General features: G+C 51.4%; 1 protein-coding gene across 3 annotated transcripts in view; it reads right to left on the bottom strand.

Moving 5' to 3' along the window:
- The window catches only part of COL15A1 (collagen type XV alpha 1 chain), a 105,442-nt gene that overhangs the window by 72,489 nt on the left and 8,922 nt on the right, over nt 1–24,031 (bottom strand). The window lies entirely within an intron of this gene.

The following is a 24,031-nucleotide window of genomic DNA, read 5'->3' as shown; positions in this document are numbered from 1 at the left end:
ATTAATTTTAAGTATGAGAAACCCCAGAAGGCATAAATGAAAAGGTTGATCAATCCTTTAAATTTAACTGCACAGAAATTCTTCAAGTTCTGCATGACAACAAAAGTTCCCAAACAGGTGTCGAATAAAATTCCAAACTGGACAGAAATATTTGCTACATATATCACAGATAACAAACTAGTTACCTAACACACAAAACAGATGAATAAACAGGAGAGCACAGCCCCATGGAAAAATGGGGAAAGAATAGGGAAATTCTTTCCACCGTGAAAAAAATATCTAAAATGGCTCTTAAACATATGAAAAGATACCTCACTCAGGAAAGAAATAGAAGTTAGGGCTACGAAGAGATGCCATTTTCCCTCTCAGATTGGCAAACATCAGAACGTCAGATAATATATGCAAGGCTGCGAGGGGGTTTCATACACTGCTGGTGGGACCACACACTGCTATCATGTCTGTGGGAGGCACTTTGACAATATTTCTCAAAATCACAATAAACATGGGCTCTTTGATCCAGGAATTATACCTTCATGGATTTTTTTTTAACAAAGTCACATATGTGAAATAGAGAGCATGTACAAGAATATTCCTTGCAAAAAAAAAAAAAAAAGAATATTCCTGACCATCCTCGGGAATGGTTAAATAATGAGTTTTGATATACCATGCAGCCTTTAAAAAGAGTGATTCCTTAGGTATTAATATGAAACAATCAACAAGATGTATTAAGTAAAAATAGACCCAAAAAGGGGTGCAGAGCAGAATCACTATCTGTTAGAAATACTTATATTAATACATATTTCATATATAAATATATAGATGCTTAAATATATGTCAGAATACCTCTGGAAGGATACATAAGAAACTGGGACTCGAGATTGTCTCCAGGGAAGGGAGTCGGTGGCTGGGGAATGAGAGACTTTCTTCTCTCTGGATACTCTTGTACTTTTTGAAATCTTATACCATATACATGGTGTGAAAAAAGACATTTACATATTTTAAAGACATTAACTCCTCCCATCCCCTTTTAGAAATTATGAAAGCGTCTTTCTTTGCTTTTCTTCACTCAGATGTGGCCTGTCTCTATAGAAAAAGAAAGGCAAAAGAAAGAGTGAAAAGAAAAGAAAAAAGAAATAAAAGCAAACACCCCACTGAGATTTCTTTTCTCCTCTCCAGGTTGAAAGATAAAAACAAAATAAAACCAAGAGCATCCTGCTGACAGCCCTGCTTTCTTCTTCCCTGAACTAGTGTGAAGCTCTACACCCTTCTAACCCCCCCATCCCCATCCAATCTCCCCCCTACTGAGAAGAAGGCAAGCCCCTTTCCGGTGGGCTGCTCCAAGTCTGGAGAAAGTACCCCTCCCCCCCATAGAGAGTAAATGGGCCAGAGCCTCTCATCCAGCCATGGCTGGTTTCCAAGTGGTGTCCCCAGGGTTTCAGGGACAGGTGGGGGTTCAGGGGACCCTGGGGCAGAGGCAGAGAGGCCGGGAAGCCTGCTTAAACCAGCCCAACGCTTCCACGTGGCAATTCTGGGATTCCTTTAAGTCTCCAAAGAATCCTGCATTAAAAAAAAAAAAATACAAATCTATCCAACCTCCTTGTTTTATAGATAGGAAAATGGATGGTCAGGGAGGGAGTTCTGTGACTGTAAGCCACCGCCGGGAAGTGGCAGATGAGCAGCGAGTAAGGATGGACAGGGGGAGGTGTAATCCTGCGCTGCTGTCCCAGCCCCTCTGGGCACAGGCCATTGGCCGGCCATCTGGAGAGTGGGCAGAGGAAGCCACCTGCAGAGGAGAATTCTTGGCATTGGTCGGAGCCGGGTTCGGATCCAGCCTTTGCCATTTACCACCAAGTCAGCAGCCTTTGGGTGGATGACTGAGCGGTGATGTGAGGACATTCAGCTCATCTCACATGTGGGGAATCAGATGAAACGAAGGGTGGGAAGTGCCAATGCTCAGCAAATGGTAGCGGCTGGTATTCTACTGGATTGCAAGGTATAAGCTGAGCAAGAGGCAAAGTCTGCAAAGAGAACCTTCCCTAACGGTCCCCTGCCCTCCTGCTGCCCAGGCCCCAGCTGTGTGAGGGCAGACGAGTGTGCAGGAGCCTGGCCACAGGCCTTGTTTCCACTGGGTTGGCCAGAGAGGGAGCCAACTGCAATCTGCAGGAAGCCCGAGTCAGCCCAGCTCTGCTCTCAGCAACCCCTACCTCCCTCCAAACGCAGTGTCCCGTGGCGTGGTGTGGGGGGAGCGACCCCTGGCCTGGAGTGACCCCCCGCTCAGCGCTGCGCCTGGGCCTGCTGGCTCATTTCCCCTTGGCTTCTGCAGGAGGGCCACCTGCTTAGGCGGCCACCAGGGAGGGGAGAGAAGCCAGGGAGCCAAGACAAACAGGCCCAGCGGCTTGGTCCACGGGCTTGTCCTGGGATGGCTCTGTGCTGGGTGGGAAGTGGGAGGGTGGGGGTCACAGCTGGTGGGAAGACATCCCACTATCGGGAGGGAGGAGGCAATCCCAGAGGGGGCAGTGCTCACAGGGGCTGATCCTGGAACTCTCTGGCCTCGGGAACCTGGGCCCCTTCCCACGAAGGGCCCACACTTCTCCACAGATAATGATACCTATTCTCCATAGACAGCTGTGTGAAATAATACATCTAAAATGCTTAGCACACAGGAAGTGCCAGGCTCAGGATCTGAGGCCCTGGTTAAGGCTAGTGGGATCAGGCTCGGGCCCCACCTCTACCAAGGACCCCACTGCATGTTCATCCATCACCTGGAGATCCAAGCTCCCTCCCATTCCCACAGTGCCAGGTCCCAGGGAGCCCTCTGGGCATGGATACAGCATGGGGCACTGAGAGAGGCCCAGGTGGGGGATGCAGGACTCTTCAGTTGAGTCCCAGCTCCACCCCTGACTCCATCTGTGCTCCTGGGCAAGCTGTTCTCCATCCCTGACCTCAGTTTCCCCATGTGCACATCAAGGAGCTAGACAAGATGGACTCTTGGAGCCATAGCCACTCTGACATATTCTAAGTAGCTTCGCTGCCTTCGAAATACCTCCTGGGGCTGACTCTGACTTCAGTCTTCATCTCTCACTTCATTAGTGCATAAAGAGAGCTTCATCTCCAATGGGGATTTTTCAACCCACTTTTCCAATCCATGAATTGATAAACATTTATAAAGTCCCCAGATTTGGCTTGTGTGCCACCGGGGATGTGATGCTGAAGCAAGAATGCAGGCACTCAGGAAGCTCACGATCCAGGTGTCTTGGTTAGTAGTCATCCATTCATGCTACTTACAAGCTCCGAGGCCTTCCATGGCTCCCTAGTTCCGGCAGAATCAAGTCAAAATTCCAGTGAAGACACCCTCTGCTTCATCTCTTCATTCTCCCCTCTCCCCTGTCTCTGTCTCTGCTCATGCTGTTCCCCCTATTTCCATCTTCTCAGAGCCAAATCATCTAGGAAGAGCCTCACCTTCCCACTTCCTGCCCCTGCTCAGCTGCACTCCAAGACAAGGGAGCCCTCCTCGCACCCCATACACAGAGCCACAGCATCAATCCCACCTCTAAATACTCAAATCAGGGCTGAGCACAGGAGCAGGCCCTCTGCACCCGTGGCCTGATGAAAGGGGACAGAGGCCCCTGTGCCCCACGTCTTTGGCTCAGGCTCCTGAGCACAGCTCTGGGCGGCCCCTCCCGAGGGCACAGGGAGGAGGCGTCAGACGGCTTTAGAGATGGACCCAGCAGAGGAAAATCTGAACAGTCAGTCACTGCAGGGTGCAACTTTCCTCCCAGGGGTCCAAAGCCAGTTTCCATGGAAACCAGGGCAGATTCCTAGCGATGAAGAAACAAACAGGGCAGGGTTCAGGTTTTCCTTCCACTGAGAAGACAGCAACCTGGCCAGAGGAGGTGAAGAACCGGAACCCTTCCCTCTGCTCTTGGCGGCCACAGACTCCAGGACATCTGCATCTCATCTCCCTCCGTCACACCTTGGTTTCTCCTTCTGTGCAATGGGCTGGATCAGCCCTTCCCTGTGCGGGGTGCTGGGGCAGTGCCTGGGGCTAGTCTGCGGCTCTGGGGCCTCGCCTCCCCAGGGAACTGCATTTGGCTTCGCAAAGCTCCATCTCACAGATGATCATCTGGGACCTGCGCCCAGTGCTCGCGCTTGTTAGCATTTAAGGCCGGAAGGAGCTCCGGAGCGTTCCTCTGGCTCCAGGTCAACTAGGGCTGCGGAGAAGCCAGCGGGGAGGGGGGCTGAGGACACCCCGGATCCTGCGTGGCAGCGGCCCCTGGTGGCCACCTGGAGAACTGCGCCTCCCTGAAACCCAACGGAGGCTTCCCAGGCTGCAGTTGCGGGGACACTGCCGCCTGGGGAAACAGCGAGGACAGGCATCCCAACACCAGAATCAGAGTCAGGGGCCTGGGAGGTCCCCACACAGCAGGCCTGAGGTCATGCAGGTCGCTGCGGCCAAGCCAGGTCTAGAACTTAGATGCCTACCTCCCACCCTCTTCACTTTTCCTGTGCTGGCTGCCTGGGAAAGCACAAGGTGCCCCCTCCTCATCTCTCTCATTTCCACCTGCGGCTGCGAAGACCTACGGGACACTTCAGTCAGCTTAGGTGGGCACCCTCCCAGACGTATTCGAGCTGGTTGGCGTACTCCACGGGAGGCAGGGCACAGGGGGTCTAGAGGATCCCATGCTGCTGTGGCCTGGGGCTGGAGCCAGTAGGCTTAAGGGAGTGTAGGTAAAGTGGGGGTGACTACCTGGGAGCCCCTATACTCAGGCTCTGAGAAAAAAGGAGTTCCCCAATACCTCCTCTGCTCCAGCAGCATAAACTTGGGAGCCTCCGAGAACCAAGCATCTCTCCTCTTGCTCCTTCTCAGGCCATCCTGCCTGGGAAGGAGATGTTCCTGCATCTTCCCAGGACTGTTCCTTCCCATCCCTTTGGATACCCCTCCAGACATATGGTCCCTGAGGACGCTGGGTTATCAAATCAGACCTCCTGGCCTGTGGCTTCCCTTCCTCTCACTTCCCCACAGAGACAGGAAGCTGGGAGTGGAGCAAGCCACAGACTCTATGCAAGGAGAGTACAGCTCACTGTCTGAAGAGGGTGTTTCCTCCACCGCATACCCACCAAAAGGCCATGTGCAAGTGTTCTGTGTGCACATCTCCACTACTGGGGACAACCCTGACCACTGCTGGGCAGTCTTTAGTCTTCAGATCTCTTTCTCCTGATGGACTGAGGAGGTCTCCCTTAGCTCACACCCACCAGGCTGGGCCCTACTTTGCACTCTGGGACCACCCACAGGCAGCCTTGACTCTTGCATCATGGCCTCTCTGAAGCATGGGGTGGGGGAAACTGCTGGCCTGGAGGCAGATGGCCACTAGCTCAATGTATGACCTTGAGCAATCCCTTCTCTCTGAGCCTCAGGATGATGGTTTCCATGCCCCCCCTCCGCTCCCCACCAGGTCTGTGAGTCTCCTATCCTGCATCCTTCTTGTCTCTCACAGCTGATTTCCAGCTTCTCTAACCACTGTTCATTCACTGTCTGTTCCTCCAACCCACAGCCTTCGGGCCTGGAAGGAATGACTCCAGCAGGGAGTCAAACTCAGCCCGCCCCACAGACGTCCTGTCTTTGGGCAGCACAGCCTGGCCAGAGGCATGGAGCGCTGTGCCCAAGAAAATGTCACAACTCCGCCTGCGAGGAAGCATTGCCCCACCCAGGCTGGAGCCCGCAGAGACTCCCAGCTCTACCTGACTCCCTTCCCGGGGAAAAGGAACAACAGAATTCGTGCTGCATGGGATCCATCCGCACCCAGCAACGATGCAAGAGGTTCTTAGAAAAACCTGCCACCCAATGCATTTCGTAGAAAAAGAACCATTTTCTTGCCAGGGGGGAAAAAATCCTGGATCAACTCAGAAAGGAGACCTGGGCTTGGCAACAATCAAAGACCTCATTTTTCTGAATTACAGAAGAGCATTTTTCTACATGTAAACTTAGAACGCCTCCTTCCCTTTGCCGGTTTTCATATATAGCATAGGAATTTTCACGCTCAATGAAGTTACTGTGTGAGCTCTCCTCCCTCTCTTTCTCTCTCTCTCTCTCTCTCTCTCGTTCTTTTGCTCTCTCAGGCCTTTGGCCTAAACTGAGAGAAGGATGGCTTTGAAGGTGCCTGGACGTGGGTGGAGACGAACGAGGTGTGGGCACTGCGGCTTGTCTGCCCTGCCCACCCGGCAGGAAGAAGTTGTCCCCCACCCAGCACCCTCTCTGGCTTCCAGAGCATCCCCTCCTCCACCAGGGGAAGAGGCAAGGCATGATCACTCTCTCATTTCAAAGAGGAGGAAATCAAGCCCTAGAGAGAGGAAGCAACCCACTTGAAGCCCCAGTGCAGGAGCCAGCACGGAAGACTTCACGCTGGGCTCTGCCCAATTACAAGTCACGGCCTCCCAGGCTGCCCTCGGGACTCCCCCAGGTACAGCTGCACACCTCTGTCTCCCCGGGGTCCCCCACCTATCCCTCCACTCCAACACCTTCATCTCTCTGCATTCTGGTGGTGCGTTCCCTTCCCTCTCTGATAGGACCACGTGTGGGCTTCTGGGCATAGACCATGCAGACCCATCTCAGTCCCCAGTGGAGGCAGAGCCTGGCAAGGGTGACCTATAAATGAAGACAAGAAATAACATCAGCAGCTAAGATTCACCGTGGGCTTGCTGTGTGACAGGCGCCGCTCAACAAGCATCCCATGAATCATTTCATCTTCCTACTGACTCTCTTTGGGGCAGGTCATATTATTATCCCCATTTTACAGGTTAGAAAGCTGAGGCTTGGAGAAGTTCATGATCACTTTAAGGCCATGAAGGATAATAAACGATTTACATCAGGATTCAGATCAGAATGGGTAGTATAGCGTGGCATGAAGTTTCCTGCCCAAGTCACACATCAGAGTCACCCAGGGAGCTTTTAAAAAGACAGAGGTCTGGGCACCTGGGTGGCTCAGTGGTTGAGCATCATCCTTTGGCTTGGGTCATGATCCTGAGGTCCTTGGGATCCAGTCCCACATCAGCTCCCCACAGGGAGCCTGCTTCTCCCTCTGCCTGTGTCTCTGCCTCTGTTTCTCATGAACAAATGAATAAATAAAGTGCTTAAAAAAAGAAAAAAAAAAAAGACAGGTTTGCCCCCTCCTGCCTGGCCCTTCCTCCTGTGGATTCAGTGTCTTCCAGGGTCTGTCCTGGGTAAGTCTGATGCTCACTCCCAGTTGGCAGCCACAAGTAAGGGTTACCCTCCCTCCCCCAGCCCAGGCTTGGCTATCAGACACGCCCGGCCTTGAGTCCTGAGTCTGCCACTAAGCCGTATATGGCCTTGGGAAAGCCACTTCACTCCTCTGAGCTGTGGTGGGGCCGCAACAGAAGCTGGCTCACAGAGTCATCGTGAGAAAGGACAGCACCATGGGGCCATGCCCAGCAGGGAGCTGGCACAGCTGAAAACCCAGGACCGGCTGCAGGTCCTAGCTAACTGGACTGGGCCAGCTCTGGGCCCCACACCCCCACGCTCTCGCCAGCCAGCTTCCAACTGTTAGCCATTAAAGAATTAATAATATAATCGGATAAGTAGGCCCGGCAATGAGGGAACTGAGTTTAGCCTGGAGAGGATGTATTCTGACTCCCTGATTCTGTGATCCAGGTCTGCTCACTACCACCTCCTACATGCACACGCACGCACATGCACACATGCACACACACACATTAACGCCTTGGACTGGACAGAAATCGGCTCCGGTGCCAGAGCCATCTGCAAGCCTTAGGGAGCATGCAGTGGGTCCTGCTGTCCTGGGGAGGTGAGGGTCTTTTCCAAACCTGTCCCAGAAGCCTGGGCCCAGCGCCACCTCGGAGACCACATGCACCAGGTGGCGCATGAAGTCCGGCAGGTGTGGGCAGGCAGGAGCATCAGGGAAGAGTTTTTGAGTCAACTCTTCTCGATTTATCGACCTTTCTTTTCCATTTGGGGAAGAACAACGGCTCTTTGAGTGTGCCGAGGCCCTGGAGCCCAAGGATGACATCAACCGCAGTGAGTCATCACTCCCGGCGGGCAGCTCTGGAGGACTCGGCTCAGGGCGCCCGCCTCGAGGAAAACCCATGGAAAACGGGCACGGAGGGGACGGGGCCTGTCGGGGGCACCTGCCGGGCACGGGAGGGGAACACGCAGCGGCCTGCTGGGAGCGGAAAACTGCCAGGTTCCCCAGAAGGGGACGGAGCCCTGAGAGCCCGGCCGGAGGCCGCGCGGGGTCAGCGCAGACATCTGGACCCCTGGTTGCAGCTGCCCTCCCCGGGCGGGGCCGGGGCTCCAGAGGGGGCTGCACGCGGGGGCTGCACGCGGGGGGCTGCACGCAGGCCCGGACTGGCACACGCACACGCACATGAGAGCGCTCACACCCTGACACCCTCACCCACGCTCATCCCCTATACATGCCAAGTCACACACACACTGGTCTGCTCACACTCACACTCATCCGTGGGTACTCTCACACGCTAACTCACAAGGACACATGCTCACACCAAAGCCACTCAGACCTCATTTCCTTCATATGTTCAGTTCCAATCCCAGCCTCACTGGAGGAAAGTGTTCTGGAGCTAAAAACAAACCAACAAAACCCCCACCATCTGATGCCTGGGTGGCTCAGTGGTTGAGCGGCTGCCTTCAGCTCAGGCCATGATCCCGGGGTCCCGGGATCGAATCCCATTTTGGGCTCTCTGTAGGGAGCCTGCTTCTCCCTTGGCCTGTGTCCTTGCCTCTCTTTCTGTGTCTCTCATGAATAAATAAATAAAATCCTTAAAACAAAACAAAAAAACTCCACCATCACAAGCCTTCCACGTTACTGATGTTCACGAGGGAGCACTGCAAGGGAAGATGTTGGCCATGGGGCCCACGGAGAGTCTGCAGCCCACTCTCTCTAGTCTAGCTACCTATTAAAGGGTTTGGAGATCTTTTTTTGGGGGGGGGGGAGTTGGAGATGTTTGCCTATGATTCCTACTCACAGGGTTTCAGTTTCTCTCATATGGGTATATTTTCTGAATTTTCCCCCTCGTCAGTAAAACCTCCCCAGAATATCAGATTTGGGTCATGTCTTCACAAAGCATCGAACCCAACTGACTTATTTTCTTAGAAGCAATGCTAGAAACAGTTGGTCGATAAATACGAATAGCTGACCTGTACAGGTGATGCTTGGCACAGAGCCTGGCACAGGTAGGTGCCCAATAAAGGTCAGTGTCGTGAACATACATGTGCCTTTATGCCTAACGATAGCTCATATGTATTGAGCCCTTCCTGTGCCCTGGGTACAAGTGCTCTACCCCCATGGCAGTGGTTCTCAGCTCTGGCTGCACAGCAGAATCACTGGGGAGATTTTCAAAAACTCTACTGCCCATGCCTCACTCCCAGAGATTTTGATTCAGGTGGTCCCAGCGTAGCCTGGGCTAGTGAAGGTGATGCTCATTCACAGCCCCCAAGTTCTTTTTTTTTTCTTAAGACTTCATTTACTTATTTACTTGGGAGACAGAGAGAGAGAGCTTGCACAGCAACGGGGGAGAGAGCAGGGGGAGTAGAGAGAGAGGGAGAGCGAGAATCTCAAGCAGATTCTGAGCTGAGCACAGAGGCTGATGCGGGGTTTGATCTTATGACCCTGAGATCATGACCTGAGCCAAAATCAAGAGTTGGATGCTAAACCGACTGAGCCACCCAGGCGCCCCGACACAGCCCCTGAGTTCTTCACAACTACCCCACTCCTATCATCCCCAATCTGCAAATGTGGAAACAGAGCAGTTAAATTAGTTGCCCAAGAGCACACAGCTCTCAGGTCTCAGAATGGGTGAAGCCTTCATCTGTCGGAAGTGAAGAGCTGGGTCTCCATCTGGCCCTCTCCAGGAATGTCACTTCCCCCCAAGGCTGCCCCGCGCCAGGGAGCATGCCCTGGTTAGCCCTCAGTGACCTTGGACCTATCTGCCTCTCTACCCCCATCACTCTTTGTACCAACACAGCTTCCCCCTAGCAGCTACCAGGAACAGACTGCCAGTCGGAGACAGTCTCTCAGGGGCTTTATCTTCTAAGCAGATCTGGGAGGGCCAGAGACTCCCGTCCTGCTGGCCACTGGAGGGCCACATCTCTCCTCTTGGCTGACCTGACATATTTTCAGAGCTGGGAGAAGGATCTCTAAACAAGATGACATATGATGGGGAGAAAGACAGCTCTGGCTTCAAATCCCAGCACTGCACTTAAAAGTTGTGTGACGTCGGACAAAACATTTCCCCTCTCTGAGCCTCAGGCTCTAAATCTATAACATAGGAATAATGCCACCCAACTGCAGGAAAGAGTCTTGAGAATGACCTGAGATAACAGATATAGAACACTCAGTGGAGGGCCTAGCAAGAGCAGACATTTGTTTAGTAGAGCACATTGGGTGTGGTTATTGCCATTATCATCAATGACATGAGCTTTCCTTCCTCTCCCCTGAACTACTACTGTAACGGCCCTGAAAGGCAGCTCTGAGCGGCTTTCCCTCTGGGTCTCAGCTTTCTCACCTGGAGAGGAAATGCTACTTCCATCTCTAGGTTGCAGGGAGGGCCACATGCGGTTCTGAAAGGCAAAGTGCTTTGTCAAGCGCAGCCAACTCAGGTATAAGGAAAAATTTATAAGGACAGAGAGCTCCAAACAGGTGTCCAGGAGCTGAGAGTGTGGTTTTCCTCAGATGGGTGAAATCTGAACACACAGAGAGACTGTAATGGGGCCAATGCCACTCCTGAGGGGAACCTCCTGCCAGCTTGGGAATGGCTTGAGAAGCAGGGCCAGCACAGAGGAGCTAGAACCTGGAAACCGGTTTAGCACCCCACTCGATCCCCCCACCCCAGGGCAAAAAGCTGGAGTCAGGCCTAACTGCAGCTGCTGGAAGAAACAACAACAATAACAATGACCATGTTCACTGCAGTGGGTGGGATGATGGCTCTCCGGAAAGATATGTCCTCATCCCCGGAACCTGTGAATGGGATCTTATGTGGAAGAAGGGTCCTTTGCAGATATTAAGGATTATGAAATGAAGAGATCATCCCAGATTACCCAGGTGAGCCTGAAATCCAGTGACAAGTGTCCTTATAAGAGACACACGGGGGACATCTGACAGATAAATGGGAGGAGACACTGTGACCACGGAGGCAGAGCCTAGAGAGAGGCCACCCCAAGTCAAGGAATCTGGCACAGCCAGTGGAAGCCCAAAGAGGCCACGAAGGATCCTCCCCTAAGGCCTCCAGAGGGGGTAAGGCTCTACCCCAAACCTTAATTTTGGACTTCTGGTCTCCAGAACTGTACAAGAATAAATTTCTGTTGTTTTAAGCCACACGAGCTGCAGTAATTTGTGACAGCAGCCAAAGAAATGAATGTATTCACTGAATGCTTACGGTACGCCAGGTAGGACCTCGACTGGGTCGTTCCGTGCTCACGGGAGCCTGGTTTATAGATGAGGAGACTCATCTAGATGAGGTGTAGAGGCGTGGGTTCACATAGGTGGTAAAAGAGACAAGATCTGGGACCTAGATAGCTGGGTTCAAGCCCCATAGCCCATCTGCTTAACCATGACACTGATGGTTCTCAAAGGGTGGTTCCTAGGCCAGCAGCCACAGCATCATCTGGGAACTCAGAGCTACAAATTCTCAGGCTCTACTCCAGACCTACTGAATCAGAAGCTCTGCAGCAAAGGCCAGCATCTATGTTTGGACTAGTCCTCCAGGTGATGATCACCCTCAGGTTGGTGACACTTGTATACAGTGCTGGTGCAGGCTAAGGTTGGGGTCTAAGGCCGGAACAGAGGTCAGTGGTAGGCATCCACACAGCAGGAGATGTGAGCAGATAGCCAGCAGTAGAGAAGTCTGCAGGGCCAGGACCCAGGCATAGGATTGGGAAGGACTCCACCAGGGACCAGGGGATGGACCCAGGCAGGGCCTTGGCCATGATGAGCTGCAAATGAGTGACTTCCTAGCCAGGCCAATAGAATACTGAGTCTGCCGAGGGACTAGACCCACTGACTGACAACAGGAGGGCCCCAGGGCCTAGAGTGAGGTGGCCAAGTGGCCCTAGGCTGGAGAGAAGTGAATACAGGGAGGCTTGGGAGCCCCAGCCCAAGGGCCTTGGCATATCAAGTGAGGGTTCTGCAGCCAGGAATAAGCTGATGGCCTCCAAGGGAGCTAGTACCCAGGGAAAACCTGTCCTGAGCAGAAGGAGCCATGTCTTCCAGAGGAGTGGCAACAGCTACTTCCCTTGCCTCTCCGGCCTCCCCTTGCCCTGTGTAGGACTTAAGGGGCCTAAACACATCCAGGGAAGTCCACTTCAGCCACACTGGAAAGCTGGACCTCAGGGCCCATTCCTTCCAGATGCCTACAAATGAGTCACCTCATCTTGCCAAGAAATCCTCCCTGTGTGAGTTTCCCAGGAAGCTCAGATTTCTCACTATTCTGTTATTATCTGTTTACTTGCCTATGTCTCCCACTGCCTGTGAGCCCTTCAGGGTAGAGATATCATGTTCTGGTTTCATTTCTGTATCTTCCAACTTCACCCACCCTCCTAGCATGGGACCCGGCCTAAACATGGATGGATGGATGGATGGATGGATGGATGGATGGATGGATGGATGGACACATAATGCACAAGTGAGTGAATGAATGAGCTCAACAGATTTTGGACAAGAGTGATTGCAGGCTTGCCCTAACATCTCATATTTATCGTCATCAATCAAAAGAATTCTAATGAATGCCAGCTGTTGCCATAGTAATCCCACCAGCACTGTTAGCTCAATAGGCACCTACTAGCTTAGTTCTCATCTGCTCTCCACTGTTGAGAGATAATAGAATATTATTATTATTATAATATCACAAAGGCCTGATGTTAACTTTTGTGAGGGCTGCAGTCTTCCATCCTTTTGGCTGACCCTTAAGCAAGAGGGCTTTGAATGACCAATCTTCTGCAAAATCTCTGCTCTTGGCTCTCACCCACTGACTGAGTTGGGAGTGCCTCCCTTAAACACACTGGCCTCTCAGACTTCAGACTAAATTCCAGCCGCCTCCACCCTCCCCCCTTCCTGAACTGAGGGTCTGGGTGGAGGATGTGAGCAACACACACCTCCCCTTCTGCTTTACATGCTGGTAGGGTCTTGAAGTTTGGCTGGAGGCCTCAGGGAAACTGCCTATAACCTGTCTGGCTATCAGACATGAACTGGGGCCACTGGACAAGTGAGATGGGATGGGATGGAACAGACTTCCAGGTCCTGGGGGAAGTAAGGAAAGATTCCTAATCCTGGCTGTATCCCCCACCCCCACTCCCACTCCCACCCAGAAAGTAAGGCACTGGGTGGGAGGGGCTTGCAAGACAACAATTCTGGAGCTTTCTAAGCCTTTCTCTAAGTGAGGCATATCCTCAGGTATTTCCTGAAATTTTTGGCATGGGTGACAACTGGTCGGTAAAATACCTTAAAGAGTTGCTATCTATAGGCCTCAGTTCAGCCATAATTTACATTATTCCAGCCCCAATGAAGTAGGGTAAGGTAGGGTTAGGTAGGGAGAGATAGTAGGGGGCTACAGGATCAGGCTTACTAAAATCCCAAAAATGTAGAGGTGTAAGGAAACCAGAGATAGGGGGACAAACCAGACCATCCTGTCCTAGGTGTCAGAGGTAAGGTCTTGTTATAACAGCTACTTTTGACCAATAAAGAATTACCAGACCCTAAAAAGAAAGTAAGCCGTTAAAGGTGTTATCACTGGTCCTTACTCTGGTGTTATCAATAAACATGTTAAAAGGATTTAAGTTCCTCCTTAGCTTTCAATAAAAGATCAACCCTAAAGGTCCTCCGTGGCAACCCTGCCGGGACCCCTCTCACTCCTGAGAACTTTTTCTGTAACCTTGCTTAATAAAACTCTATTGCTTTACTCACTCTCCTTTGTCTGCAAGATTTATTCTTCAACTCTGTAAGACAAGAACCTAGCTCTCCTGCTTCATAACCACAAAGGGAGAATGGATCCTGGAAAGATCTTTCCTTTCACGCTATCCTGGTCTCAGTCAAGGGTTCCGGGCTTGCCTACAACCAGTGTCCAGGGGCTAACCTTGTCCAAATTTGGCTCTGGGCTGGACTCTGGGAAGTTGCGAGGATGCAGTATCTGGTCCCCGAGTAGCTCTCAGCCTAGTAGAGGGACAAAACTCCAACACAGAGCCCCGCTACAGGCGGCCTGAACTGGAAGGCTTTGCACAGGTGAATATGGTGGAGGGAGCAGGGCACAGGCTGTAAGGAAAACAAGAAGCGTGTGAGTGGTTCTGGGGGAGCAAGGGACCCTTAAACTCCAGCATTACAGCAGAAAGGAAAGCATATAAATCCAGGGAAATACAGAAATGTTAAAGTGACATGCATTAGCTCACTTAATCTCAGGACAATTTGATAAGGTGGGGACCACTGCTGTCTCATTTTGCAGATGAAGGCCACAGAGCTGGTGAGCGGATGGATGACCACATGGGACTTGCATGTGGGTCACCTGAGGTCCTCCCCTAGCTCTTTCTACTCTTACCACCTTTTCATGTGGGAGACAGGAGCTAGATTGCAGAAAGGCTTGACTGTCAAGTCAAGGGGATAAAAAATGAATCCAACAGGCCACAGGAGCCTCAGTAGGTTTCTGAGGAAAGCCACAGCTGACCATTTTAGGAGGCATCACTACCTCATCCTAAGCTGCTTCCCCTGGCAGCCGGGCCCCCTTCCTTTGCTTGCCAAGGAGAGGGTGGAATTGGTGAATTGGAATGTGGGGCGAAGGCGGTAGTTTGGCAACAGCAGGAGACATACTTTCCTGCAGCCTCTCAGGGCACTTGGCATGTTACACCCTGGGCAAAATCAAGCTGCCCTGGGAACAGCCCAGGGTGTCCCAACAGACAAGTTTGTGTGAACTCAGCCAGGGCAGAGAAGCAGCCGGCGGAATGAGCTCACAGCTTCAGCAGGCACCATGAAATCTCCCTACACACACCAAGGCCGGTGGAGACCTTCAGAGCCAGAGTGGACCTCAGGAAACACCAGTTCAGTGTCCCCAAGATGAGAAAATCAGGGCCCAGACTGACGATGGGAGTCACCCCCACGCCCACGGCATGGCATGTGCCCACAGCTGTCTACACTCCAGGCCACTCTCCCACCAAAGCCTAAAGAAGGTGTGATGTGGGAAGCGCCTCGGCCAGTGCTTGGCATACAGTAGGGGCCCAATGTGGGAATGACTGCACTCATGCCTGCAGTGGGGGCCTGCGGTCCATTGCATGTACAGTGATGTGCAGGCAGATACAAACCACCTAAGAAACTGTCCTCCAGCTGTTACCAAACACACTGCCTCTTCCTACACACTGTCCTGCTCCGCTGTGCAGAGACCTGCTCTCTGCTGGACGCCAGAGCCCATTTGGCTCCGCGGTGGGATCTGAGTTTCAGCAAACAGCTGGAACAGATGGTGACCTGAGTCATAATTTGCAACAGGCTGACTCTTGTTCAGTCAAGATGAAAGTACAGCTCGATGGTCTGCACATGTTCGCTGGAGGGAGGGCGGCACACCTCCAGAGTGACAGGAGGGAGAGTCAGAGCTTCCAAGAGGAGTACCCAGGAGAGGCCCCTACCTGGAAACCCGAAACTGTGGGTAACGTCAGAGGGGATCCCAGGAGGCCCAGCATCACCCCACAGGTGCAGGGGAAAGGACGTGGGATTCGGTGCCAGACAGACCTGCGTGCGAGTCCTAGCTCCACCACTTACAAGCCCATGACCTTGGGCCAGTTCTTTAACATTCCCAAGCATTAGGTTTTTTTGTCTGGACATAGAGACTGCGATACCTAGCTCTCAGGGTGATGGTATAGGGCCATGTCAGGAGCAACACACACCTGGCCCGTCCATTCATTCACTCATTCATCCATTCATTCATTCACTCACTCATAAATACTATCAAGCACCAACCACCAGCTGCCTGGGACTGCCAGTCTTGGAGATTTACCAGTCTTCATGTCTGTGTGGTCTAGAACTGAGCTCCTCATCCCGGGCAGAACCACCACTGGGGTGGGGGTGGGGGGTTAGAACGCTGATGCCTGGCTGCCCCCTTAGTCAGAATCTCTAGGGTTGAGGCCAGAGATGCTTCTGTGCAGCAGCATGAGGCGTAGAGGAAAGCTCCCATCCGCAGAAGGCCTGCTGCCTCCCGCTCTCTCTGAGCACTCCCCTAGCATTACTTGCTGAAGGCCTCACACAGCTCCGGAGGAGGCGGAGGTGGGACCTCTACCCAGCCCCACCCCAATCCAGGCAACAAGACCACCACTTCTTCTGAGCCATCTGCCCAAGGCACATAGCTCAGAAAAGTCAGAATTGGGATTTGAAGTCCATCTGATGTTTCCAAAGCTCAGCTTTAACCACACGCTGCCACATACAAAAGGGACCTCAGCTTATGTGAATTCCTGCCCCTGGCTCTCCTCCTACGTCCCTGGGGATGGGACAGACACTGACCACACATCTGCAGTCAGGCGCGCTTAGGGAATTTCAGGGCGGTGCAATGCTCCACCTGGACATCAGAAGACCCAGATCCAGGCCTTCTGTATTCCAGCTGTGTGACTCTCATCCTTCCGTCTGTAATTTAGAACTAGAATAGATGATCCTGAAAGCCCCACCTGTTCTGGGTCCTCCAGGTTCCCAGGGGGTTTTGATGGAGGCAAGGTGTTTGGGGGACCTTCAGGCCCTTTCAGAGGGACCCAGGAGCTCAGCTCTCCAAGGTGCAAGAACGGTGAACTGTGCCTTCTCTCCCATGGGAGCCACTATGTGGCACAGACCACACTGGGTAGGAGGCTGCCTCCAAAGGGCAGTTCTTAGAATCTGGGACCTTGAGTGGGACTGGCCAGTCTCCCGGATGCATATGCATGAGCAGCATTTCTCGAATTCCACCCAACCTTCCCATGCTAATGCTGCCCCACACACTCATTCCTAGAAAGGTAAATGCAGATGGAAAGGGGAAAGTTTCTTGTCGCCATGAACACACACACACACACACACACACACACACACACATCTATTCATTCAATCAGCATTCACTGGGCACCTGCTGTCTTGGCAGGCACTATTCTGGGTGCTGGGGATCCAGCAGTGACAGACAGACAAGTTCCTTCCCTCATGGAACTAACAGTTCTAGTACAAGAGCTTTGGAAGGCAGTGATCTTCATCTTGTCAACACCAAAATAAAGGGTAATAACCCCTTCTGCACACACGCATGCTAGATATCTGCAGATGGAGCAAATGTTTATACAAAACTAGGTTTGGCACCCACTGCAATAATTCTGAACCTCCCCCACAAGTTGGGGACCTCAAATCTATATATAACATCATCTCCACTTAAGCTTCCTACCATCAGGGAGAGGGGATGCTATGCCTGAGGATCTGGGTCTAGACAAAGAGCTCCCCAGAGCTTAGAAACTTAATTAAAGCCTTCTGGTTTTAACTCTAAAAGAACTCAACTTTTGCACTCCACTCCATAATATATGTGTGCTGTTCCTTTTAGTATAAAATACTCCAAATCGGGGCGCCTGGGTGGCTCTGTTGGTTAAGCATCTGCCTTCTGCTCAGGTCATGATCCCCAGGTCCTGGGATGGAGCCCTGCACTGGGCTCACTGCTCTGCGGGGAGCTTCATCCTCCCTCTCCCTCTGCCTCCCGCTCCCCCCGCTCCTGCTCTCTCTCTCTCTCTCTGTCAAATAAATGAATAAAATCTTTTTTTAAATGTTCTAAATTATTCCCCAATTATTACTAGACTCCCCACCCCAAGTTACCAACCTCTGGGTAAAATGGATGCAGGAAATAAACAATGTGACTTTGCATGCCACAGTCACGAGCCATGAGCCATGAGCACAGCCAATCTGAGAAGGTCTCTAAAGAAATGGCCCAGACAGGAGGAGGTAATGCATCAGCCACATCCCACCATCTCTAAAGAAGTTGCTTTCCTGTGCAAACACATCTAAAAGCTTCCCACCAGAGTTATTTTACCACAAGATCTTGTTTCTGTTCCCTGGCGAGAGAACTCTGCGTCGTGTTCATGGATGCACATTCTGAATACAGGGATCCAGAGAGAGACAAAAATCAAAAGAAGAACATTGGCTCTGGATGGGCCCGAAATGAAGGGGTTCATTTCACAGACAGGAAGAAGCTTTTCAAAGCCAAGACTAACTGGAGTCTAAGTGCAGAGGGCAATTCTTAGAATCCTTTCCCCATGTGACATTCACGGCCTCCTGATGAGGCGGCTGTAACAGGCTCTGGGTGGCTGAGGCTCTGGGTGGCTCTCACTCAACCCTGCTCCCCTATCATTTCGCTGCAAGTCTCTTAAATGCACTGTACCTCCTCCCTGAAGCAATTCACCCTCTGCAAGTAGAGGCACAAGCAGGGAAGGAGGCAGGACCTGGAAGCACCCAGTCCATGGATCCTAGGCTGTGAGCTCTTCAAGGCATCCACACACAGAAGGAAGCCAAGAGGCTCACCTACGGGCCAGGCTTGGGAAAGCAGCTCCTGGATGGAGGGTCTGCTTTCGACCTGAGATTCCTCACAGCCTCCCCTCCCGCACCACGCTCAGGCTGCACACAGGCTGCTCTTTCTACCCTCTCTTCATTCTGATCCCTTGACCTGGAAGATTCCATTCCCCTTCAAACCCACCAACCCCACAGATAAATAGATTCACCCCTCACTTCTCACCCTAAATGTCACTCCTCACAGAGACTCTCCCGACACCCTAGTGCTGATCAGAATGCCCAGGTCTGTGCTTTCATAGCTCCCTGTACTTCTTCATGACATTTGTTTGCCATTTACAAATATTTAGGGGTTTTTGTACAATTATTTATTTAGTGTCTATGTCCCCCCTAGATTGTAGACTCCCTGAGGGGTGGGAACCATGCCTCTCTTGTTCATCATTTGATGCCCAGCACATACCACATTGCCTTGTACAAAGCCAGAGCTCAATGAATTCTTTATTCGGTAATAGTGAGTGAACAAATGAACAAATGAAAAACCTGGGGCACCTGGGTGGCTCAGTTGGTTAAGGGTCTGACTCTTACTTTTGACTCAGGTCACGATCTCAGTGTTGTGGGACTGAGCCCTGCATTGGGCTCTGCGCTGGGCATGGAACTGCTTGGGATTTCCTCGCTGTCTCTTTGTTCCCACACCCTCCCTCTCTAAAAAAAGAAAAGGAAAGAAAAAAGAAAAACCTACCAGGTATGACAGGCAGGATGGCCAAGTCTATTGAGGCCAGAAACCTTAGGATTAATTCTATCCCACCCACCTATCCACCCTTGCAAAGTCCTTGCTTAGCTATATTTCACTTTTCCCACAACAGAGTATGGCTTCTTAGGTTCCCTCTACTAGAAGGTCAATGATTCCAAAGATGAATGACCTTGTCTCAGCCCTCCTCATCCTTGGCAAGACGGGCCGGCACACAAATCCTGAGCCCTGATGGAATGAGGCAGATACGAGTGCTACGCTAAGAGCCGTGGGGGCATGAGCTCCTGACCTTAGCATGACAACTCTACGATGGATGGTTACTATTATTATCTCCCACTCTACAAATGAAGAAACTGAGGCTATAAGAGGATTAGTAAACCATCCAAAATCACCAGCCAGTACGTGCAAAGCCTAGAACTGAACCAGCTCTGTATGATCCCACAGCCCCAGCACTTCACCACCACGCTACAAAGGCCCAATTTCACGGGCACCTGGGTGGCTCAGCGGCTGGGCGTCTGCCTTTGGCTCAGGGCATGATCCTGGGGGTCCTGGGATCCAGCCCTGCATCCGGCTCCCTGTGAGGAGCCTGCTTCTCTCTCTGCCTATGTCTCTGCCTCTCTCTCTCTCTCTCTCTCTCTTTCTCTCATAAATAAATAAATCTTTTTTAAAAAAAGGCCCAATTTGAATAATAAGTCTATGAAGGAGAAAAGGCAAATGAGGACTTTAGCAGGGCACGGAGAGAATTCCAACCTGCAGGAAGGCACAAGCAAAGGCTGGGTGAAGGGAACATACTTCAAAGTTCAGAGACCAGCGAGTAGTTCAGGGGGGCTGGAGCCAAGGCAGGAGGTGGGAGGGAAGGGGACAAGCAGCCTTGAGTCCCAGCCCAAGAAAAGTGGAATTGAAGGTGTAATGGAAAGCATGTAAGGGGTTCAGGAGGGGGCCTAACATGATGGAACCTGTGTTTCAACAAGTCACTCTGCCTGCAGGGCGTTCTTGGGAATGGAGACACAGAGGTCCCACTGGCCAGGGAGCTGCTACAACAATCCACTGGAGGCCAGGACACAGGCCTAACCCCAAGGGGCCGGGGGTGGGCAGAGGGAGGGAAGCGGGACATTGGATGCCACAGGCATTGCAAGGGTAAGCTCAATTTCTTTCAAACAAAGCTGAGAATTTTTTCCAGGTGCTAACAATGTCTCAGCCGCTTCATGCACTGGATCAGCAACACAGAGCGGCTGGTCCAGATGGAAGGTCAGGTGCACACAATACCAATGGAGTCTCAAACAGAACTACTCTCAGCAATGGGGCCCACCAACCACTTCTTCCAGTCCGGCCACACGGTCTCCATGGGGAACCAGCCTTCTCCAGTCCTTGCTCTGTAAGTATCTGAGTCCCAGAGTGGAAGTGACTTGGCCAAGCTCCCACAACTAGGCTCAGAATTGAGGAGTCCACCCACCAGGTTAGTGCTATGCATTTCAGAGAACTTCCCCCAGCGGAGAGGACGAAGACATTCAGCTATAATTTGGTATCAGCCCATACTTGCAAATATGAAACAAGCAAAAACATTCCATTTCTTAAACTGGAAGTTTACATTCTAGAAGAAGAGGGGGGAGATTCTGACGTGGAATCATCTACTCTAGACAGTTAAATCTGAAGTAAAATTAGAAAATGTGTCACATGGAAAAACTCTGCAGTGAGAAATAGTTTCTCTGCCCCCTCCCTCATTTTTTCTTTCTGTGGGAGAGTGAGTGATTTGGCATTTTAACTAGACAGGGGGAGAGGGCAGCTGTGGTCTCTGTTTTGCGCCAAATACACAGTTGTCGGGCACAGTTTCTGCATCCTGACTTGTGGACTGGGATATAGTGAGGCATGTGCCTAGCAACCAGATGAACAGGGATGAGAGCTGCTGAGTTCAACCGTTTCCCCCAAGTGCCACAACGTTTGGCCAAACTGAACTGAGCCATGCTAGAATGTTCATGCTAACAGTGCTTTTAAAGTTCACCTGGTCCAACCCCTTCACTTCTCAGATAGGAAGCTGAGGCCCAAAAAGAGATCTGTCCAAGACAAAAGAACAGGGAACCCTCAAAGCTGAGCCTGTGGGCAGCATGCCTCCCCACATCATCGCCGTCTTTGCCTCCTGAAGACAGGGGAGCCCCTCCACGGTAGATGGTAACCTGAATGTACCAGGTGATTCACTTCACGAGCGTTGCCGGAGTACCTGCCAGGGGCCAGGCATGGTGCTAGGTGCTGAGGATCTAGGGGAGAATGTTCCCAGTTTCGACTCTTGAGGTGGCCCTCCCCCAGACTCCAACCACTTTGGAGGCTGTGCTGTTTGAGATCAGACAGTGAGGAGGGAGATTCTGGGAGACAAGGCCAAAATAGCACATTAGTGGGATGTCAAGGGTCTCAACTGCCATGCTAAGAAGTGTTGTCATCATTGTCTATGGCTGCTGTAACAAATCACCACAAACTCAGTAACTTATACTAAGAAAAAAAAAAAGAAAAAAGCTTGGGACACCTGGATGGCTCAGTGATTGAGTAGCTGCCTTTGGCTCGGAGTGTGATCCCAGGGTCCTGGGATTGAGTCTGCATCAGGCTCCCCGCAGGGAGCCGGCTTCTCCCTCTGCCTGTGTCTCTGCCTCTCTCTGTCTCTCATAAATAAATAAATAAAATATTTTTTAAAAACTTATAATCTCATAGTTCTGCAGGTTAGAAGTACAATACAGGTCTTGTGTGGATAAAAAGGTATCAACAGACTGTGCTCCTTTCCGGAAGATTTAAGGGAAAATCCATTTCTTGCCTTTCCCAGCTTCTAGAGGCCACCTGTGTTCCTTGGCTCATGGTCCCTTCCTGCGTCTTCAACACCAGCAAAGAAGGCCAGTCAAGATCTTCCCATGTCGCATGATCTCCTCTCCTGCCACTGCTTCTACTCTGCAGGACCCTTGTGATTATGTTGGACCCACCTGGGTAATCCAGGATCCTCACCCTCTTTTAAGGTCAGCTGATTAACAACCTGAATTCCATCTACTACCTTAGTTCTCCTACACCGTGTGACCTGACATATTCACAGGCGCTGGAGATTAAGATGGGGAAGCCTTCGGAGGGCCATGACCACCTACCATGGGTGGTTAGCATGAGAAGATGAGAAAGGATTCTAAGCAGGGGTGACATGATCAGAGCTGGTTTTATAGTGATGCTCAAACTGTACTGTGGACACGAATCACCAGGAATCTTGTTAAAAGGCAGATTCTGATTTACTGGGTCTATGGGTGGGACTGGAGATGATATGATGATTTTTACCTAAGTCCCCAGGTGCTGCTGATGCTGCTGGTCTGCAAAGCACTTCTGAGTGGCAAGAAGCTAGAAGACTACTGTTAGCCGCAGTTGGGGGATGCATTGAAGGGTGGAAGGAGGCAGACCTATGTGCTGAAAATAAAGTTGGAAGAAGCCAGCCAGTAAGATGTACGGCTGGGAGGGAAGAAGCAGCTGGCTGACCCAACTTCAGATGGAGCTCTGTGTGTGATGCTGTAAAAATTGCATTTAGGTTCAGTTCAGTTTGTCCGCCAGCTTTTGGGCTCTCTGGATTTCTATTCAATGGTTCTAACTTACCAGCACCCAAAAAGCATACCTTCATTTTCCTTTTGTGACATGTATTCATTCTATCCCCACCATATCTGTTATATCCAGTCCCTGCTCTCCCCCTCACTCTGGTCCCTGCACCATCCATTGCAGCAGATGGCTGCGGGTGGTTTTCCAGCAGGGCTGGAGGCACACACAAGCTTTGCTATGGTCAAGGGTTCATAATGCTGGGTTTTCACTTAGATCTCCACAGTCTCAGGCTTTGAATGATGCATTCATTAATGTATTCAAATACTCATTGTGTCCTGCTTGGTGCCATGTCAGATGCTGAGGAAACATGGATAAATAAAAAAGGGTTCCTGCCCTCGGGGAACCAGCAGTGATGTGGGAGCAGGGAAGGAAGGAAGTCACTAATTATAGGCCCAATGCTTACTTTCTTACCTTTCATAGTAGGAACCACTGGCCCAATTTACAGGAAAGGATAAGGAAAAGAGAGGTCACTCAGAGGGAAGTAGCAGAGCTGAGATCTGAACCCAAAACCCAGGCTCCCAGAGCTCATTGTCTAAACTCTACTCCCTGAAGCTCCCTCTGGGATCCAGTGCCTGGTCTGCCCCTCTTCTCTGTTGCAACCATGGGCAGGTACTTTCCTCTATGGGACTTGGGATCGCCACATCTGAAAGGAGGCCTTTGGGCTGCACCAGGTGTTCTCTTCCCTGGCTGCACCGTAGGACCACACCAGGAGCTTTTAAAACTTGCCAATGGCTAGACCTCACCCCGGATGAGCTCAGCGTTTTGGAAGTGGAGAAGGCTGGGCATCAGGTTCATTCCGAATCCCCAAGTGACTCTAAGGTGCAGCCACGGTTGAGAACCACCAAGGTCCTTATGACCTGACCTCTGGAACTCCAATTTCCTGAAAGATCCTCTTCTTCAGCCCTTACAAGGCATGTGCAAAATGAATAAATGAATGAAGCGGGAAGGGAAAAAGGAGGAAGGATTCACGACTCCATTCAGCTAAGGACAATATGGGACAGTCATGCAGCACTGTCCCTATACCTGCTGTTCACTTTTTCCCTTTGGATTAGAGAAAGAGCAGCAGTGGATAAGGGTGGGGTGAGCTAGTTCTTGTATGCTGCTGCAGGGAGTAGAAATCACTAGAGAAGCTTTAAAAAATGGGCATGCACTAGAGCCAACATTG

This window comes from Canis lupus, chromosome 11 (genome assembly GCF_003254725.2).
Source record: "Canis lupus dingo isolate Sandy chromosome 11, ASM325472v2, whole genome shotgun sequence".
In the NCBI taxonomy this organism is placed as follows: domain Eukaryota; kingdom Metazoa; phylum Chordata; class Mammalia; order Carnivora; family Canidae; genus Canis; species Canis lupus.
Note: the sequence above shows the minus strand (reverse complement) of the source record. Positions and strands in the feature narration are given on the sequence as shown.